We start from the raw sequence: 19,114 nt of genomic DNA on the forward strand, positions 1-19,114 counted from the left end.
TGCTGTCATTCTAATTTACATCATCAGCGTCCTTATCAGAATTATTAAAACCCACCTTTCCTATCACCATTTTGTTATCAAAAAGCTGTCCATGGATGGTGCTGTCTGTTGACCTTTTCACATCTACCTGGTGTAACCGGGCTTCCTTGGCTAAGACGATGTCTATTTCTATAGTTTAGCATCTCACTGGTGAAGTTATTTTTTTCCTTTGATCCTGTGGATGGTGCGTAAGAGACAAAGGGAAATGACAGAGGTGTTTTTATACTCTAGCGAGTCATAGTATATTAACCACATGACGTAACTGTTGTTTTATGTATCATGACCTGAACCTTAATGCCATGTTGCCACCATATTCTGGTGGGAAAAAGACTCAGAGGCTTTTTCTGCTTTGGTATTATCTACTTAAATAATTCTGATTTTTAAGACTCCAAGAAAGTTGTCACAAGTCTTGCTTTACGGAAACCTACGGAAGGAGATGTTGCCTAACTGACGTCAGCCCTTGCTAATTACTTGGCAATCACTTGGCCTTCACAGGTACCATGGACGTTTCTGCCATTGCTGACAAATGGGAAGGGGCATGTAGTGACGTTCATTGTGCCACAGGCCGTCAACAGCAGGGAAAGACTGATTTGGCAGCTCCAGCGATGGAACTTCAAAAGGAAAAAATGTTGAAAAATTTAAGGTGCCTAGTTGGTTGAATTATATCACAGAAATAATGGGAACATTTAGGCCAGGCGAAAAAGAGACACATAACTGCATTTAAAGGATTGCCATATCATTCTACAAACCTCCAGCAGCCTACTTTCTCCAAACTGAGCATGCGGCTCTCTTACTAGGTGAAAGTCCAGCCAGGCATGTCTGCTTTCGTGAGCATTCAGCATGAGAAAGGCCAGCTCTCCTTAAGATTACAAACCACTAGGGGCGCCTAGGGGCTGGGTCAGTTGAGCATCCAACTTCCACCGAGGTCATGATCTCACAATTTGTGGATTAGATCCCCGCCTCTGACTGTGTGCCGACAGCGTGGAGCCCAGAGCCTGCTTCAGATTCTGTGTCTCTCTCCCCTTTCCCGCTTGCGCGCGCGCTCTCTCTCTCTCAAAATAAATAAACATTAAAAAAAAATTACAAACCACTAACATTTCCTTTCATTGGGATACTTCTTTTGAAAGAGATATTAAGCTGTTACATTTAACCAAATAGTACATGGGAAGGTGCTTTGTAAACAGTAATTTCCAGCAGCAATAACAGAAGAATATTTTATGCATTATAATATACTTCTAACACTCCATTCTATATGTGGATGCTCTTATTTTCATTATTTGAGGCAATTTCTCATCCTGGAATTTAGAGCTTACTTGCATTCGGTTTATAAGACAGATTTCCCATTATCATTTGATACAGGCGTGAGAGACGGAAGGAACATCGGCAAAAAATGTTAAATATGAACAAGGGGCAATGGTGGTGGGTGGTTGTGGTTATGGGAGTAGAAGGAGGTCATGATAGTAAGGCCTGTCCTGAGAATCAGTATCATTCAATTGCTTGAATTTCTGCTGCCATAGGATCAAATGTCAATGCCTCATTTCAGAGGCATAGCTTTGGACTACACTAATGGGCAAAATCACAGGGGAGAGGAAAGGAAACTGCAAGGGAGTAGCTGTAAACAAAACGATCGTTATTGAGTGAATCTGGCACTTTTGTTTTTGTTGCCCATATAAATAAAGTTAGAAATAACTCTAACTTCAGACGTAAATTTCAGTCTATTCTTGAGATTGTATCTTGAGATATTATTTGTTAAGCGGTTCTTTCCTCTAACTTCTTTCCCCCTGGTTAATCAGAGACTTCCATATTGCCCCAAGAAGTAGGAATATTGTAAAAGGAATAAAAAGAACTAGAAAGAGTCAGTGTTCAGTTTCCTTCACTTTCAATATAGGGCTTTGAGATTCAAAAGGGAAAACCTAAACCATTTAAGGAACAATTTACACCTGGAAGTAGAATGAATGAGGAAGTAGAAAATGAGATTATGTCGCCTCTACCCTGCCCCCTGGTGGGAAGATAGAGGAATGACACAGGAATAGTTCGGGAGATTTCGATTAAAGACTTGGGCAATTTTGGAAACCAAATCATTGATTCTTTGCTGAGGGAGTCTTGCATGCAACCTGTATGAAGGAGGTACGACAGTGGCCTATCTTGTCCCTGAGGGTCCTTTTAATATTAGCTGTCTACATATTGCTCCCTTGTCAGTTTGCAGAAGGATTTCAGGCTGTACCTAAACTGCCCCCATGTAGATAGATACCATCCTACCCCGACCTCTTTAAATAACCCATTACAAATTCTCAAGTTGACTAATACGCCTAAGGGAATACAGCCAGTCTATTGCTAGTATTCACCCCAAACATACAGTTAGGATTCAATCTCAGACTATTTCATGCAAGGAACGAGCTCCATTTAACCACTAGGAATTACAGAGAGATCCAAGGAACTGAGTCATAAGAACTGTCATCAGAGGATGCCGAAACTGTGACAAGTTTACCTCTGAATTGGGCAGCCTGCTGCTTAGAAGGACACTTTCCACTAGTCATAATCTTGTGAAAAATTAAAAAAAAAATCTTTATTTCATTTATATTTAGAATGGCTTTTTATAGATGTTAATGATCATAAACTCGTATCTTATTTGTACCCTACTCAAGAAATGATCAACAACCTTCTGTCTTTTGTTTTTTTCTGAGGTTAAGTTTTTTTTCATTTATAAAATTAAATAAAACACTACTATACAGGGTTACGAGGATTAAATTGGGTAACATGTCAGATGTCGAAGCACTTAGCACAGTGTCTGACACATACAAGACCTAGAAAACTTTAGTGATTGTCTTAGAAAAAAAGAAAAAGAAAAAGAAAAAATGTTCTAGGGCTATTTTTATGTATTAACCACATAAAAAGGTCAGGTGCCAAAATAAAATATGTATCATTTCTATTTAATGGCTCTACCTCTTAATTTCCCTGGGAGATTTACCCAAAGGCACTTTTTCCCTGATATTATGATTCTGTTGAGATCTTGAGGAGGGATTTCAGTGATTTCACAGATGCAAATGAAATAAGAAGCAGGGGAGCCCATCTTCATAATCCTTTGTAAACTTCATTCTGCATGAGCTAGGGTATGTGCATATCATCCTGTCCCAAACATACCCTAAGTCTTTGTCCCCATGACGGCCAGAGCCAGAGCTCAATGCCTATCTTTGAGGAGACTGTGTTTTGAGTCTCCCAAACCCACATATCTGATTTCTTTAAGATTGGTATACCTCTGTACAATCTTTCTTCTGAAGAACTCATGGCGTTATCATTACAGAATGTTATCCCATTTCTTTCTTTGGTTTGCAGAATAGAGGAGAAACCGTTATTTGATGTTATACAGGTTATTTAGCAAAATTCTGGTCTCTCTAAAGGGTAGCTCGGAGTTCACATAGGAGGAGGTTTGATGCTACGCAAGGGGGCATCTCTGGTGATGAAGAGGGCCATTGTATGTATTTTTTTTTTTTTTTTGCTTAATTAGGATAATCACTTTTCATTACCTGCTGCTTAATTCAATGTTTCTAAAATTCAAGGCCCATATTAATCTCATTTAACACAATAGCAACATTCATTAGAAAACATTTCTTATTTAGTCTTGATGGGCTCTTCACAATTGTCATATTATAGATAATGTAGTAGGGATAATTTTGTTTCAATGCCTAGACCTATAGTCCCATCACTTTTGTTGTTATTGGTGCAGATAATAAACTGCTATTAAATCCCAATATTCTAAAAGATTGCTAAAATGACTGAGCATCTGTTAGTTTGAGCTTTTTTCCTCCAGGGCAGCAATTTGAATTTTTTGTAAGCTAGCTTTTGCTTGGTTATTTGTGTTTGTTGAGGCAGGAGTATTTAAATCTTGATACAACTTTTTTTTTCTTCATGTGAAGGAACTCCAAAACAGTTTATATTCTCTTTCCACCTCCCATCTGCCCTGCCTTAGGCACCTAAAAAGATTCTGGTAAGGAAAACTAGAATCTTCTTTACTTTGTTGTAAGAGGTAAGAGACAAGCCTTCTGGGGGAAGAGAAGGGCTTGGCATTGATAATATTTTCCCAGTCTTTTGGCTTAAGCCCTCCTAAAATAAATAATTCAAAATGTTAGGGATGTTTCAGTGCATATCAATCCAAGGTGCGGAAGGGTGTGTCTGGTCTTTGCACAGCCAACAGCTAATCAAAGACTTGCTTATCATAAATGTATTCATGTAGGAAATAAGAACCTGATCTGTTTAAATCTTACAGAGCATATAAGACCCAGTTCACAGCTTTGAGTAAAATTCCTGACTCCCTTTGATAAGATTGTGGGGACAAATGTGAAATATTTTTAGAAAAGTAGAAACATCGTAAAGACTGCAGGTACTTCACTGGTGTGTTTCTGGAATTTTCTGTCAATAGCATTGCTAGAATTAATTGATTATATACAGCTACATTGCTGTCCCCTCAATTCATCTGCACACATGTTACAATCACCTGTCTTGATAGAAACAAGCAATTGCTTCAGGATTGTTTTCTATACCAGTGTTTAGTAGAACTACTCTACCGGTTAGAATATTTCCTTACTCTTTGAATTTTGAGGAAACCATACATTATACTTTATTTTACCCAGAATGTCTCAAAAAAGTGAAACAGGTCATCTTCATAGTTTCTTGTTGTCTCTTTTTTTTTTTAATTTTTTTTTTTTAACGTTTATTTATTTTTGAGACAGAGAGAGACAAAGCATGAATGGGGGAGGGTCAGAGAGAGGGAGACACAGAATCTGAAACAGGCTCCAGGCTCTGAGCTGTCAGCACAGAGCCTGACGTGGGGCTCGAACTCACGGAGCACGAGATCATGACCTGAGCCGAAGTCGGCCGCTCAACCGACTGAGCCACCCAGGCGCCCCTCTTGTTGTCTCTTAAGGTTTACAAAGTGGAGGAACTCATATGACTTGGACGAAATGTGCAGCTATTGGTTTTGAGGAGTTTGTTAAGTGCTGGTTTTATCCTCCAGTTTATTTGGGGATCTATTTATTTCATGTAGAGGAAAGGAAAGTGGATTAGGGCACTGGTATAGGAATAGAAGAAATTGTGATTTTTCTCCTCTCAAGTGTTGAATGTTTTGTATACATTTTCAATGGTATGCACCTTCCTAGTATTTCTCTGTCAGTTATATATCTTTTACACTCTTATAATGTAGCCTGCAAATCTCCTCATGCAAACACAGAACTCAATGAGTGAAAATGCTAACCACCAGAGGGCCAAGGGCTGAGAGGTGGGAATTAATTTGTCTTTACGTTTCCTCATATTGAACTTTACTAGATGGACAGTGCTGACCCTTGCTCTTATTAATTCATTGACCTTACATTATCCCATAAAAAATTACTTAAGGAAATTTTTATTTGACAATTTGAGGATGTTATATGACTGTCAAAAGCAAATTATACAATTTCTCCTTCTCTAACATTTATGCTTTCTTGCAGTTTTTAAGTTTTGTCAGTCAACATACGTTTCACTAAGTTCCTTTTGTGGGTAGGAGGCTTCTAGAATTTTCTTTACAAGGGACAAGAGGATGCATGAAACATAGTTCCTTCTTAGAAGAGGTTTTAGGGGGAGTAAGGTAGCTACTCTAGAACATTAAACAGTCATTCAGGTAGGTGCACCTGGGTGGGTCAGTCGGTTAAGCATCTGACTTTGGCTCAGGTCATGGTCTCATGGTTCATGGGTTTGAGCCCCGTGTCCGGCTCTGACTGCTTGGAACCTGGAGCCTGCTTTGGATTCTGTGTGTGTGTGTGTGTCTCTCTCTCTCTCTCTGCCCCTCCCCCACTCACACACACACACACACACACACACACACACACACTCTCTCTCTCTCTCTCTTTCTCTCTCCCCAAAATGAATAAACGTTAAAAAAAATTAAAAATAAAAAACAGTCATTCAGGTATTGTTTGGTTAACTACCATGGAAGTGACATAGAGAATTCATGTTACCCTTCAGAGAGAGGGTTGTCAACAGGCTGGAGCAGTTGAGATATGGCACTTGTCCTAGGCTTTAGAAACAGTAAGGGGTGCCTGGGTGGTTCAGTCAGTTAAGCATCCAACTTCTTGATTTCAGCTCAGGTCATGATCTCAGGGTTGGTAAGTTTGAGCCCTGTGTCTGGCTCTGGGCTGACAGTGCGGAGTCTGCTTGGGATTCTCTCTCTGCCCCTCCCCTGCTTTCTTTCTCTCTCTCCCAAAATGAATAAACATTAAAAAAAAAAAAAAAAGCAGCAGCTATGGTGTAGGGTAAAACGGGCTAAGCAGACCTTGGTTCTCACTTTAGACTAGACTTGAGTGAGTTATACAATCACCCTGTGTCTCAGTTTTCTCATCTGTAAAATGAAAAGCTTAGATATAATTTTAGTGTCTATCTAGAACTAAATGTAATTATTTGGGTGAGAAGGACTCTTCTGGGTAAGGCAGCTTCTGCAGTGTCTGCCAATGATCCCTGCCTTCTGTTATTTATGGCAACATTGAGGGAATGTCACTTCAATGATTAGATTATGAAATATTGGGACTTTTTTCTTGCTAGCAGGCTCCCTCTATTGCTCCTTTGGCTTGTGTGTTGATAAAGCAAGTTGCTGTGTTGGAGAAGCCCCGAGGCAAGAAACTGAGGGCCACATCCAGACAAGAACAATCGATGAATTGAGGTCCTCCACCCAACAGCCAATGAAGAGCTGAACGCTTCCAACAACTATTGAGTGACATGCTTCCCCAGGAGAGCCCACAGATGAGATTGCATTCACTGAGCCAACACTTTCACTGCAGCTTTGTGAGAGACCATGAAGCAATGAGGACTCGGTCACGTCCAGATTCCTGACCTACAGAGACTGTGGTGTAATAAATGGGTGTTGTTTTAACAGGCCATATTGTCGGATAATTTGATACTCAGTAATAGACAATGAATACACCCATTTAACTAAAATATATTGTTTGGTATCACAAATACCGTTTAGTTATTATGGAACTTTTATTACAATGTAAATAATGTAGTTAATTTTTACTATAACGTAGATGAGCAAAGGAGGTGTCTGTACGACTTTCTATGTTGAAATAATCCCTGGTAAAACCTTGATAAAGCCGTTAACCATCATTAAACCTGTTGGACCTCTTTCAGCGTAGTTTTGTTTCTCCATGTATCATTTGGTGTCATCTGTTTTCTTTCAGGAATCTTTCTTTCTTCCTTTCTTTCTTTCTTTCTTTGTTCCTTTCTTTTTCTTTCTTTCTTTCTTTCTTTCTTTCTTTCTTTCTTTCTTTCTTTCTTTTTCTTTCTTTCTTTCTTTCTTTCTTTCTTTCTTTCTTTCTTTCTTTCTTTCTCTCTTTCTTTCTCTGTCTCTCTCTCTTTCCCTTCCTTCCTTCCTTTCTTCCTCTTTCTTTCTCTCCTTCTTTCTCTCTCTTTCTTTTTCTCTTCCTTCCTTCCTTCCTTCCTTCCTTCCTTCCTTTCTTTTTCTTTCTTTCTTTCTTTCTTTCTTTCTTTCTTTCTTTCTCTCTTTGTCTGTCTCTCTCTCTTTCCCTTCCTTCCTTCCTTCTTTCCTTCCTTCCTTTCTTCCTCTTTCTTTCTCTCCTTCTTTCTCTCTTTCTTTTTCTCTTTCTTTCTTTCTTTCTTCCTCTCTTTCTCTCTTTGTCTGTCTCTCTCTTTTCCTTCCTTCCTTCCTCTTTCTTTCTCTCCTTTCTCTCTCTTTTTCTTTCTTTCTTTCTTTCTTTCTTTCTTTCTTTCTCTCTTTGTCTCTTTGTCTCTCTCTCTCTCTTTCCCTTCCTTCCTTCCTTCCTTCCTCCCTTCCTTCCTTCCTTCCTTTCTTCCTTCCAATACTGGCTGAAAATGAACTCATATTACCTTTACGTATGGACGACTCAGCAGTGCATGCTTAGCCTGATTTGGTGCCAGTTCTTTAGCCTTTGCCTTTTCCAGCTCAGCAACACAAGCCACTGACTTTGGACCCAGGACGATGCCTCCCCAGAGATGGTGGATCTCATCATGTTTGTCATTGTCATTGGTCCTCATAGCTTCCACCTGCTTGGACAGACCTCCTTTGTCTTCCGAGTGAACCTGTGTGAGGTTTTCCTGTGGACCAGATGCCCAGCTTGGCCTTCCTCTTGATAATGCAATGGGGAACACCCACCTTATGACACAGGGCAGACAGGAAGACAACCAGCTCAGTGGGGTCCACAGAATGTAAAATCACTATCAGCTGAGACTTCTTTTCCATTAAGGTGGGGACAGTATTAACCCCCACTTGAAGAACAGGTGGCCTCTTAATGGGGTCATCCCCTTTGCTAGCAACTTTGTTCTCAATTCAGGCCAAAATTTCCTGCTTCTTCTCTTGCTTAGTCTCTGGTCTGAATCTGTGGATGAACTTAAGCAATTGAATAACTGTTTGGTGGTCCAAGGCCTAGGTGAACTGGTTAATGACAGAAGGAATTTTCAGATGTTTAAAGGGAAGAGCCTTTGCCACTGCAACCAGATACAGAGGGGACATTTCACAGAGTGAAGTCCCTTTGAGGCTGGATGTCCTGTCCCTTGTTTTAACAAGGGACCGACCACCTTTTTTGGCCTCTGGCTTCTTCATGACAGCAGGGTCCAAGACCACCTTCTTCCCTTTAGCCTTCTTTCCTTGTGGCAGCTGTGATAGCTGGAAGAGAGAGAAAGGAAAAGGAATTATCTCTTTCAGGAATTTCTTAAAATTCCTGTTCCATTGGTAGTACTTTTACAAAATACATGGATTTTTACAAAATAAAATTATTTATGTCATTGTTTGGGTTTAGGGTTGGTTGGAAGGCAGATGTTTGTGCTAGATCATTCATTCTTGCTGGTGCTTTCTTTTCCTAAATTCCTTCTCTCCTGGGTTCAGTGGCAATTCTGTGTCTAGCTTTTCTCTGGCCCTTTTAGGTCCTGCTTCTCAGTTCAGGCCAGGTTCTAGTCACCCTTGTTTGCTTTTCTTTTTTGGTTCACTTCTTAAATATGAAGGTTTTATTTTTAGAACTTTCCTGTTCTAAATCTGCATTCTCAGAGTTTATCTAGCTTGTACTTATGGTTTAAACTAGCATTTCCTGAAGTATGGGATAGGAATCACTGCCAGAATGGAATGATTTGGGGGGTTCATGCTCATATAGGTAACTAATACTGAATCACATGTTGAAAACCTTAAATCCATTTTAATGCTTTTTCTATCCAGAGTACATCAAGTTAGGTATGAAACTTGAACACTCTTCTAATATGGGCTAACCATCCTTGGTAATAAAGGAATGCAGTCCTTATAAGCAAATTTATTTTTAGGTAAATAAACCTTAAAATATGGTTTGTTTCTTTCTTTTTCTTTTTTCTTTTTTCTTGTTTTTTTTTTGTTTTTTTTTTTGTTTTTGAGGATTTCGGGGATCTATCAGGCAAATTACTTAACTAACAATAATCAGGCAATTTCTTTCTTTCCTTTTTTTTTTTTTGGTCCTGTTTTATTTTATTTTATTTTTAATTTAAATTTTAGTTAGCATACAGTGCGATACTGGTTTCCAGAGTAGAAGTCAGTGATTCATCACTTATATACAACACCCAGGGCCCATCACAGGTGCCTTCCTTAATACCCATCACCCATTTAGCCCATCTTGCACTCACCTCCCCTCCAACAATCTTCAGTTTGTTCTCTATTGTTACAAGTCACTTGTGGTTTGTTTCCTGCTCTTCTTTCCACCCCCTTCACATGTTCATCTGTTTTGTTTCTTTAATTCCACATATGAGTGAAATCACATGGTACTTGTCTTTCTCCAGTTGACTAATTTTGCTTAGCATGATACTCTAGCTTCAACCATGTCATTGCAAATAGCAAGATTTCATTCTTTTTGATGGCTGAGTAAGATCTCATTGTATAAATATCACATCTTCTTTATCCATTCATCATTCGATGGACATTTGAGCTTTCTCCATAGTTTTGCTATTGTCGATAAGGCTGTTAAACATTGGGGTGCATGTACCCCTTCCATCTGGGTTTTTGTATCCTTTGGGTAAATACCTAATTGTGCAATTGCTGGATTGTAGGGTAGTTCTATTTTTAGTCTCTTGAGGATCCTCCATACTGTTCTTTAGAGTGGCTGTACCAGTTTGCATTCACATCAGCAGGGCAAGAGGCTTCTCCTTTCACCACATCCTCACCAACATCTGTTGTTTCTTGTGTTATAAATTTTAGACATTCTGACAGGTATGAAGTGATATCTCACCATGGTTTTGATTTATATTTCCCTAATGATGAATGATATTGAGCATCTTTTCATGTGTCTATTAGCCATCTGGATGTCTTCTTTGGAAAAGTATCTATTTATGTCTTCTGCCCATTTCTTACCTGGATTATTTGTTTTTTGGGGTGTTGAAATTGATATGTTCTTTATAGATTTTGGATATTAACCCTTTATCAGATGTGCCATTTGCAAATATCTTCTCCCACTCCATAGGCTGCCTTTTAGTTTTGTTGATTGTTTAATTCACTGTGCAGAAGCTTTTATCTTGATGAGGTCCTGATAGTTCATGTTTGCTTTAGTTTCCCTTGTGTTTGGTGATGTTTCTAGTAAGAAATTGCTGCGGCTGAGGTTAAAGAGGTTGCTGCCTGTGTTCTCCTCCAGGATTTTGATGGTTTCCTATCTCACATTTAGGTCATTCATCCATTTTGAGTTTATTTTTGTGTATGGTGTAAGTGGTTCAGTTTCATTCTTCTGCATGTCGCCATCCAGTTTTCCCAACATCATTTGTTGAAAAGACTGTCTTTTTTCCTTTGGATATTCTTTCCTGCTTTTTTGAAGATTTGTTGCCCATATGGTTGTGGGTCCATTTCTGGGTTTCTATGTGTCTGCTTTTGCACTTGTACCATACTGTCTTGATGACTACAGCTCTATAATATAGCTTGAAATCTGGAATTATGATACTTCCAGCTTTGCTTTTTTTTTCAGGATTGCTTTGGCTATTTGGGGTCTTTTGTGGTTCCATACAAATTTTCGGATTGTTTGTTCTAGCTCTGTAAAAAATGCTGGTGGTATTTTGAAAGGGATTGCATTAATGTATAGATTGCTCTGGGTAGTATAGATATTTTGACAATGTTCTTCCAATCCATGAGCATGAAATGCTTTTCCATTTCTTTGTGTCTTCTTCAATTTTTTCATAAGTGTTCTACAGTTTTTAGAGTACAGATCTTTTCCCTCTTTAGTTAGGTTTATTCCTAGGTATCTAATTGTTATTGGGGCAATTGCAAATGGGATTGATTCCTTGATTTCTTCTTCTGCTGTTTCATTATTGGTGTATAGAAATGCAACAGATTTCTACACATTGATTTTATATCCTGTGACTTTGATAAGTTCATGTATTAGTTATAGCAAATTTTTTGGTGCAGTCTTTGGGTTTTATACATAGAGTATCATGTCATCAGAGCATAACTTTTGACAAATAAGGGTAGAATCTGACATTGGATTCTTCTTTGTAGTTAGCTTTTAGTCACAGCAAGTGGTACTTTCTGATGATGGTAGTAATATAAATTTGTCCTTTAATTTATTAAAATAAAAAAAGGGATTTATTTAAGGAAAAACTTTAAGTAAATAATATGTGTGTACAATATGTGATGCATGGTTGGAGCAGAATTATGAAGGTAGTAACTGTGGTATGAGAATTTGAGAAGTGGTACACTAGAGATCTAGAAAACCACAAATGCATCATTATCCTCAATTGATCTATTTAATGGTTGTCAATGAACTGAGCATGGTTCTAAAAGGCACAGTATGGATCTGGATAATAAAAAAGAATAATAGATGTTATTAGATGTAAGAGCACTGAGTTGGAAATGATCCTACTTACATTCTCCTGATTGCCTCAGTTTCTTTGCTGGAGAAATCTTGTGCACGGCCCAAAGCAGTGGTTCTCAGACTTTAGGTAGGGGCATCAAATTCACATGGAAGTTTCTTAAAACATAGATTAGTCCCTTGTACCTTAAGAATTTCTGCTTTAGTAGGGTCTGAGAATTTGCAGTTCTGAGTTACTAGATCTGGAGACCATACTCAGTCTAAGCTAAATCTTGGACAAAATGCTTATAACATTCTGGGGGCTCAAATTTCAAAGGAAGCTTTTGGTTAAATAGCATAGACTTATAGGGTTTTAGAAATGGAAGCAATTGATCCTATGTGTCCTAAAGTGTGGTATAGTTTTCATTGCTGGTATTTAAGAAGACTTAGATGCATTTTAATTTTAATTTATATGTGCTTATATTAAGGTGTAGTAGAAAAGCACAGTGTATCAAACCTATCATTTTTCTGCTTAGCATGAGGCTTAATGTGAGTCAATAAAAATTACTGAGTAAAAGATAGTAGTGGGTTTTTCTTAGATTGTGATGGAGAACATGAATAATGGAATTGGGAAATGCTGATTCTTTTTTTTTTAATTTTTTAGTGTTTATTTCTGAAAGGGGGGGGGAAGTGCGAGCAGGAGAGGGGCAGAAAGAGGGAGACACAGAATCCAAAACAGGCTCTGAGCTTTCAGCACAGACCCCCATGCAGCAATCGGACTATCGAACCCGAGATCATGACCTGAGGTGAAGTCAGATGCTTAACTGATGGAGCCACCCAGGCATCCCAGGAAATGCTGATTATTAAAGCCTTACCTCTTGACTGCACCTCCACTTTCATCTCCATTGGTTGCAAATAACCAATAGTTTCTTGATTCCTTTCCATGGTTTTAGTTAAGAGCTTTGACAACTCTTTCCTTGCTCATAGTGTTTCCTAATTGTTTTTTCTTCTACTCCATTCATTGTCTACACTGTTTTCAGTGACATCTCCCTGAAACACAAACTGCAGCGTGTTATCCACCCTCCCCAACCACCACCCCCCCCACCCCAAATCCATCAATGGTTTCCTAGTGGCTCAGAATACAGTTCAAATTCCTTAACATCTTACACAGGCCCCACGATCAGCCTTCTACCATCACCCTCCACTCTTCTACCATATCCACCTAGGATTTGCTTTTACCAAACTACCACACATAATGAATACCTCTCCTCCTCCTAGACCCCTGTGCCTTTGCACATGCTAATTCTCTGCCGTAAGTGCCTTTCCTCTGCTATTCTGTCTGACTGATTCCTGCTTAGTTATTAAGTCTCGGCGGATCCCATCTCCCATGGTTAGAAACTGCATATGTCTATCATAATATCTATCATGCTATTTTTTAAAAAGTCATAAAATATATGATTAGAGATTTTTCAAATATTACAAAAGTGTAAAGAAAGTCCTCCTTCCCAGCTTTCCCCAGCCTCACCTTTCTCCCTGAAGGAAACACTATTAATAGTCCGGTGTGTTTTTTACACCTTTTTAATCTGCATTTACAAACATACATATAAATAATGAAATCTATCTAAGACTATGGTTTAAGAGGGTTTTTTTTTTTTTTCATTTCAGATCTCATGGGCATCTGTGCACATCAGGGCTTGAAAATCTACTACTTTTTTTTTCTTTTTTTAGCAATTGCCTTTTATTTAAGGAGAGATCAAGGAAAGAGACTGACTTTCGTGTCTCCAGGGTTTTTTTTTTTATAAATGTTAGAAAATCTTCATTTAATGCAGCAACTTGTCTTATTTTTATCCTTATTTTATGTCCTTGAATAAAAAATATCTACACTGTTTTCCAGGAGTGATTTCAAGCAAAACTTAGTAACCGACATTTCTTATGTTATTTATCTATGTAGTCATTTATTTTTATCATTACTCTTATCCCATCTGAATGTTTTTTGTCCTTATAACCCTTGCCACACTTCTAGGACCCATTCTTTCTTTATTTTTTTTATATTTGAATGAAACACTTGAGTGTTTCAGAATATTATTGAATTTGATTTTCACAGTGACTCTGAGAGCTAAGCAGGACAGAATCATTCCTCTTTTACAAGGAGGAAGTTGAGGCATAGAGAAAGTGGTCTAACTATAGCCTGAGCATTCTGTCCTACATCAACAACATGTCCTCTGATTGTCCCTTGCTTGCTCAGGACTCACCACTGTGATGTCCCAGCAGATATGCTCTGAATCTATACTCTTTGAAATAAAAAAATCTAGTCTGTTTAGTTTTCCTTAGATGAATTAATTTACACTAAAATATTTGCAGTAATTGTGACTTATTGTGGTACCACTCCCAGATATGAGTGATTATCATAGGAGCTGGTGAGTTAATCTAAGTGAATGATAAATCCCAGTAGGAACTGTTGGAGAAAAGAGTTTTAATCAGAGTAGACTTTTTGGTGTACTCCAATTTTATATGAAAGATCCTTTGAATCCACATCTCCGAATGAAATCATACCTATTACTTATGTTTTAGGAGGACACAGCCAGCTCTTAGCAGACTTCTTTTTTTCTTTTTGCATATTCTGCTTTATTTTTTTCACATTTTTTCCCCTCTGATCCATCTCAGCCAGTTCTTCAAGTAATCCTGAAAGGAAAGTCAGACTTGCCTGATTTCTTTGAAAACTTTTCTTCAGAATAGCTGACACAGTTTTTGAACTGTTGGTATTCATTTTTCATAATAACCCTTCATGAAAATGACCAAAATATTTTCAGAAAGTAGACTACTGGGGGACCTCTTTACTATGCATTTGCCACTTGACTCTTGAGATCTCAATTTAATTCTGTGAATTGAGATTTTTATTGCTACAGGGTGATTGGAAAAATTAATAGCAATTTCCTCAAAGCACTTTGAGGTCCTAAGGGACCATTTATTGTTTCAACAAGATATTCTCCTCCTAATATGTGCGTATTATTGTTTATGAAACAATGAGGGCCCAATGAAGAATAAGATTTGTCGTTGCAAAGAGTTTGCCTTTCTTCCTTATCTGCATTGAAACATGATTTTTTTCAAGAAGGATATTAGCACTGAAATCTCTAATCTTTATTCAGAAAGATGGCTTTATTTTTTTTAATAAAGGACTAGGCTGCATCTTTATCAGCCTGATTTTTTTCCATCCCTGTGGTGCTTTTAAATATACATAGAAAGATGGTCAGAGACTCTAGAAAGAAGGCGGAGCAGTTTCCTGATGGGAGTGAAGGAAGGTCAATAACATCTGTCCTCTGAATAGGGAAAGGGAGCTGCAGGTAGTGTAGACAAGGGTCTGAGCAAATTAATTAATACATGAGAGGACATCAGGAAATGGCTTCTCTGGTTTGCTGTAAATGAGATTTAATGAACTTTTGAAAACCAACAAAAAAAGAAAATCTGGGAATTCCTTAGAAATAGATCTCCCAGTTTCCCCTATTATCTCAATCTGTGAAACAATAAATTATTTGTCTTATAATGATTTCTATTATTAGTAATAGTAGAGATGATCGTATAAAGAGTATCCACAATTAGCTCTGTGCTATGCATGCTACCTACATATTGATTCTTTTGTTTTTTGGTTTTTTGGGGTTTTTTTTGTTTGTTTGTTTTTAGGTAGGCTTCATGCTCAGCACGGAGCCCAGCACAGGGCCAATGTGGGACCCATCAGGGAGTCCAATGAGAAGCCCAAAGTGGGGCTTGAACCTATGATCCCCACATCAAAACCAGAGCTGAGATCAAGAGTCAGATGCCTAACGGACTGAGTCACCCAGGTGCCCCAAGATTGATTCTATTCAATCCTTCACATGGTCTTTGAGGTAAACGCTGTGATCCTCATTTTACAGATGAAGAACCTGAGTCTCAGTACTAACAACCTGCTCAAAGATGAAGAGCTAGTAAGTTCAGGAGTGTGAGCCAAACCAGTTGTAGTCAAAGTAGCCAAACACATCGCCTCCAGTACTTTAATGCTTCTTGACCTTTCCAAACTGTGGACTGAGTTGCAGTGTTCTTCACATGAAATGACAACAATGGAAAACCAGAGTTGCAAATGAGGAACTCCCTTGGCATGCCAGGGCTGAACACTCTTTGCAGCATTTACAGTAGTACTAATAAAATAAATATTCCTGGGGGCAATGGTTTGATGTTTTAGTATATTCTCTGTGCTACTTCTCATTTAGTCAACCAAATTTAATGGACATCTGCTTTGTGAAACTGACTTAAGTGTTGTGTGCACTTGCAAGGGAAATTGCAGATTCCTTGACTGATGGCCGGAAAGTTGTGTTGAGATGGTAATCCTGGGGAGGTGGGGAAGACGTGAAGAGATATAAGAAGATGGGACGAGTGGATCAATGCTCTTCACATTTATGTTGTTGATGATGAGAACATTCTAAAATTGGTTAGTATTGCATAAAACAAAGCAACATGTGGCGATTGCTCAGTTAATTTCACCACCATAACCACTTTAACTGAGTAAGCTTTGTGATCTGAATTACTCTGTGTGACTTCCTTATCATCTTCCCCTGCACACCCTCCCCAATTTCTACCTCCATTAGCTTCCCCTCTTCCTTCTGTTTGTTTGCCCTGATGGAAAGAACACTGAACTACAAGTGAGGGGCCATGAGCTGTGCTTCGATTGCCACATACTACCAGTGTGATCTTAGGAGAGGCATTCTAGGGCTGCAGTGGGTGGCAAAGACGGCCATAGATTTATCATCTTTTACATTCACACCCTTTGCTTATATCCTCCCACACCGATTCTGGGCTGGACCATGTGACTTGCTTTGAACAAGGGACTTTAGCAAATGTGACATACACAGAGACTTGCAACATGCTTGTACATTTGGCATGTGCTTTTGCTGCTCTCAGAACTCTGCTACTGTCACGTGAAGAAGCCTGAGTTAGCCTGTAGAATGATGATATATGTGTGGCCCAGTTGTCCTGTCATCCTGGCCAGACAATGAGTGAGTGAGGCCATCCTAGGTCAGCCAGTTGCTGGCTGACTCACTAGTGAGCCCAGCTAAAATTAGCTGAACTAGCCCAAACCAGAGGGAGCTGCCTAGCTGATTTGCAGAATTGGAGCTTCATAAAGGTTGCTTCACTAAGTTTTGGGGTGAGTTATTCATAGCAAAAGGTAACTAATAAAAAATCCAATTAAAAAAACGCTCAAACAATGAATAGCAACATATCCACTGCCTACCCCGGAGCATTGTTGGAGATTATATGGGATAATGAAATAACTATGCCTATGATAGGCAAAGCTTCTAAGGAGCAGTACCCAGTGGTGTCTTGTGTTTGACCAGCAACTCGATGTTCAGTGAAGAAATTACTGGATAATAAGCTACACAATTATAAGGTGGCAGTAGCAGCAGCAATAGAATAATACAAAATTTAAAATAATTTTTTAATGTTTATTTATTTTTGAGAGAAAGAGAGACAGAATGTGAGGTGGGAGGGGCAGAGAGAGAGAGGGAGACACAGAATCCAAAGCAGGCTTTAGGCTCTAAGCTGTCAGCGCAGAGCTGGACTAGGGGCTCAAACTCATGAACTGTGAGATCATGACCTGAACTCAGATGCTTAATTGGCTGAGCCACCCAGATAAATTTAATTTAATTTATCAGCTACGTAGAGAGAATTGAAAAGAACAAGAAAGAGCAGGAATGGGCAGTCTAGGCCACCAGTGCTCTGGTCACAGGCAGGACAGCAGCCTGTAGCCCTTAGGGTTTTGGGTTTTCTCACTGTTGTCGGTAAGATACTGCCAATTGTTATCCTTCCCATTGGCTTTAAAATATGCCCAGTTATTTGACTTTTTTCTTTTTTTATTATAGCATGTCTAGATTCTATCTGGATATCATTCCCATGACAATAGTCTCCATAATGAAAAGTTTCTGAGAGCCAAATTTAGAGATATAGAGAAGCATTTCTAGCCTATAAAAATGCAAAGACTATAAGATAAGTAAATCAAAAGAATTCTAATGGGAGCAAGTATTTTCTGAGCTAAAGGTAATTGATCCAATGGAATCTATAAGGAATAAGGTTATGTACTTTGATTCACATTTATCTAGTGGAAACATTTTTTTTTTTCCAACCTGGTTATACTGTAAAGTAAAGCCCATGTAGAGAAAAGTATGCAAAACCTAAAGGTACCGTTTACTGAAAAATTATAGGGGCACCTGGGTGGCTCAGTCAGTTAAGCGTCCAACTTTGGCTCAGGTCATAATCTCACAGTTTGTGGGTTTGAACCCCACATCAGGCTCTGTGCTGGCAGCTCAGAGCCTGAAGCCTGCTTCCGATTCTGTGTCTCTCTCTCTGATCCTCCCCCACTCATGCTCTGTCTCTCTCTCTCTCTCTCTCTCAAAAATAAATAAACATTATTTTTTTTTTACAGGAACAATTACAAAGCTAATACCCATGTAACCACTACCCAGGTCAGAGATGGAGCCTTGCCTGAACACCAGAACTCTCTTACTATTCTCATTTTCTCCCTCACACTTTCCCCTTCACTTACCCTGTTAAATTGACCACAATGCTTAATGATGATCAAGTCCTTGTTTAGCTTTAGAGCTTTACCATCTCTGCAGAGTTAACCACCTATGTGTGTAACTTTAAACACTACATTTTAGTTTTGCTTGCTTTGAATTTTCTATAAATGAAGTCATTCTGTATATACTCTTTTGCATCTTGCTTCTTTCGCCTAATGCTATTACCTGCTTTGTGTAGTTGTAGTTCATTCAATTTCATTGACAGGTGGTCTTCCATGTATGAACACACTAGACAATGTACTGTTAAGATACATCAGTAGCTTCCATCCTGTGGATCATTATAAGCAACGTAGCTGTGGCTGTCCTTACGTACCTCCTCCTGCACATGCATACAAGTTTCTCAAGAGGGTGCCTTTTTTGGGTCATAAGAGAGGCATATCTTCAAATTCAGGAGAAGAGGCCAAAATATTTCCGAAAGTGGCATGACCATTTTGCCTACTGCCAGCGGTGTGGGTGTTCTCAGTGCTCCGTGTCCTTGTCAGCACCTGATACTGTCAGTGCAGTAGTCAGTCGTTTTTGCCAATCTGGCAGATGTGTAGTGGAATCTCCTTCTGATTCACGTTTGCATTTTCTCATTATTTATGAGGCTGAGCATTCTTTCACATATTTTTAGCCATTCAGTTTCTTTTTTATGAAGTGTCTGTTCAAGTCTTCTGTCCTTTTTCCTTTCTTCTTTTTCTTCTAATGTTA

At 38.8% G+C, this 19,114-nt stretch overlaps 1 pseudogene; it reads right to left on the reverse strand.

Annotated features, from left to right (window-relative positions):
* Positions 1–506: 506 nt before the first annotated feature.
* The window catches only part of LOC131507990 (large ribosomal subunit protein eL8-like), a 23,157-nt pseudogene continuing 4,549 nt past the window's right edge, over positions 507–19,114 (reverse strand).

This window comes from Neofelis nebulosa, chromosome 3, assembly GCF_028018385.1.
Source record: "Neofelis nebulosa isolate mNeoNeb1 chromosome 3, mNeoNeb1.pri, whole genome shotgun sequence".
NCBI classification, from domain to species: domain Eukaryota; kingdom Metazoa; phylum Chordata; class Mammalia; order Carnivora; family Felidae; genus Neofelis; species Neofelis nebulosa.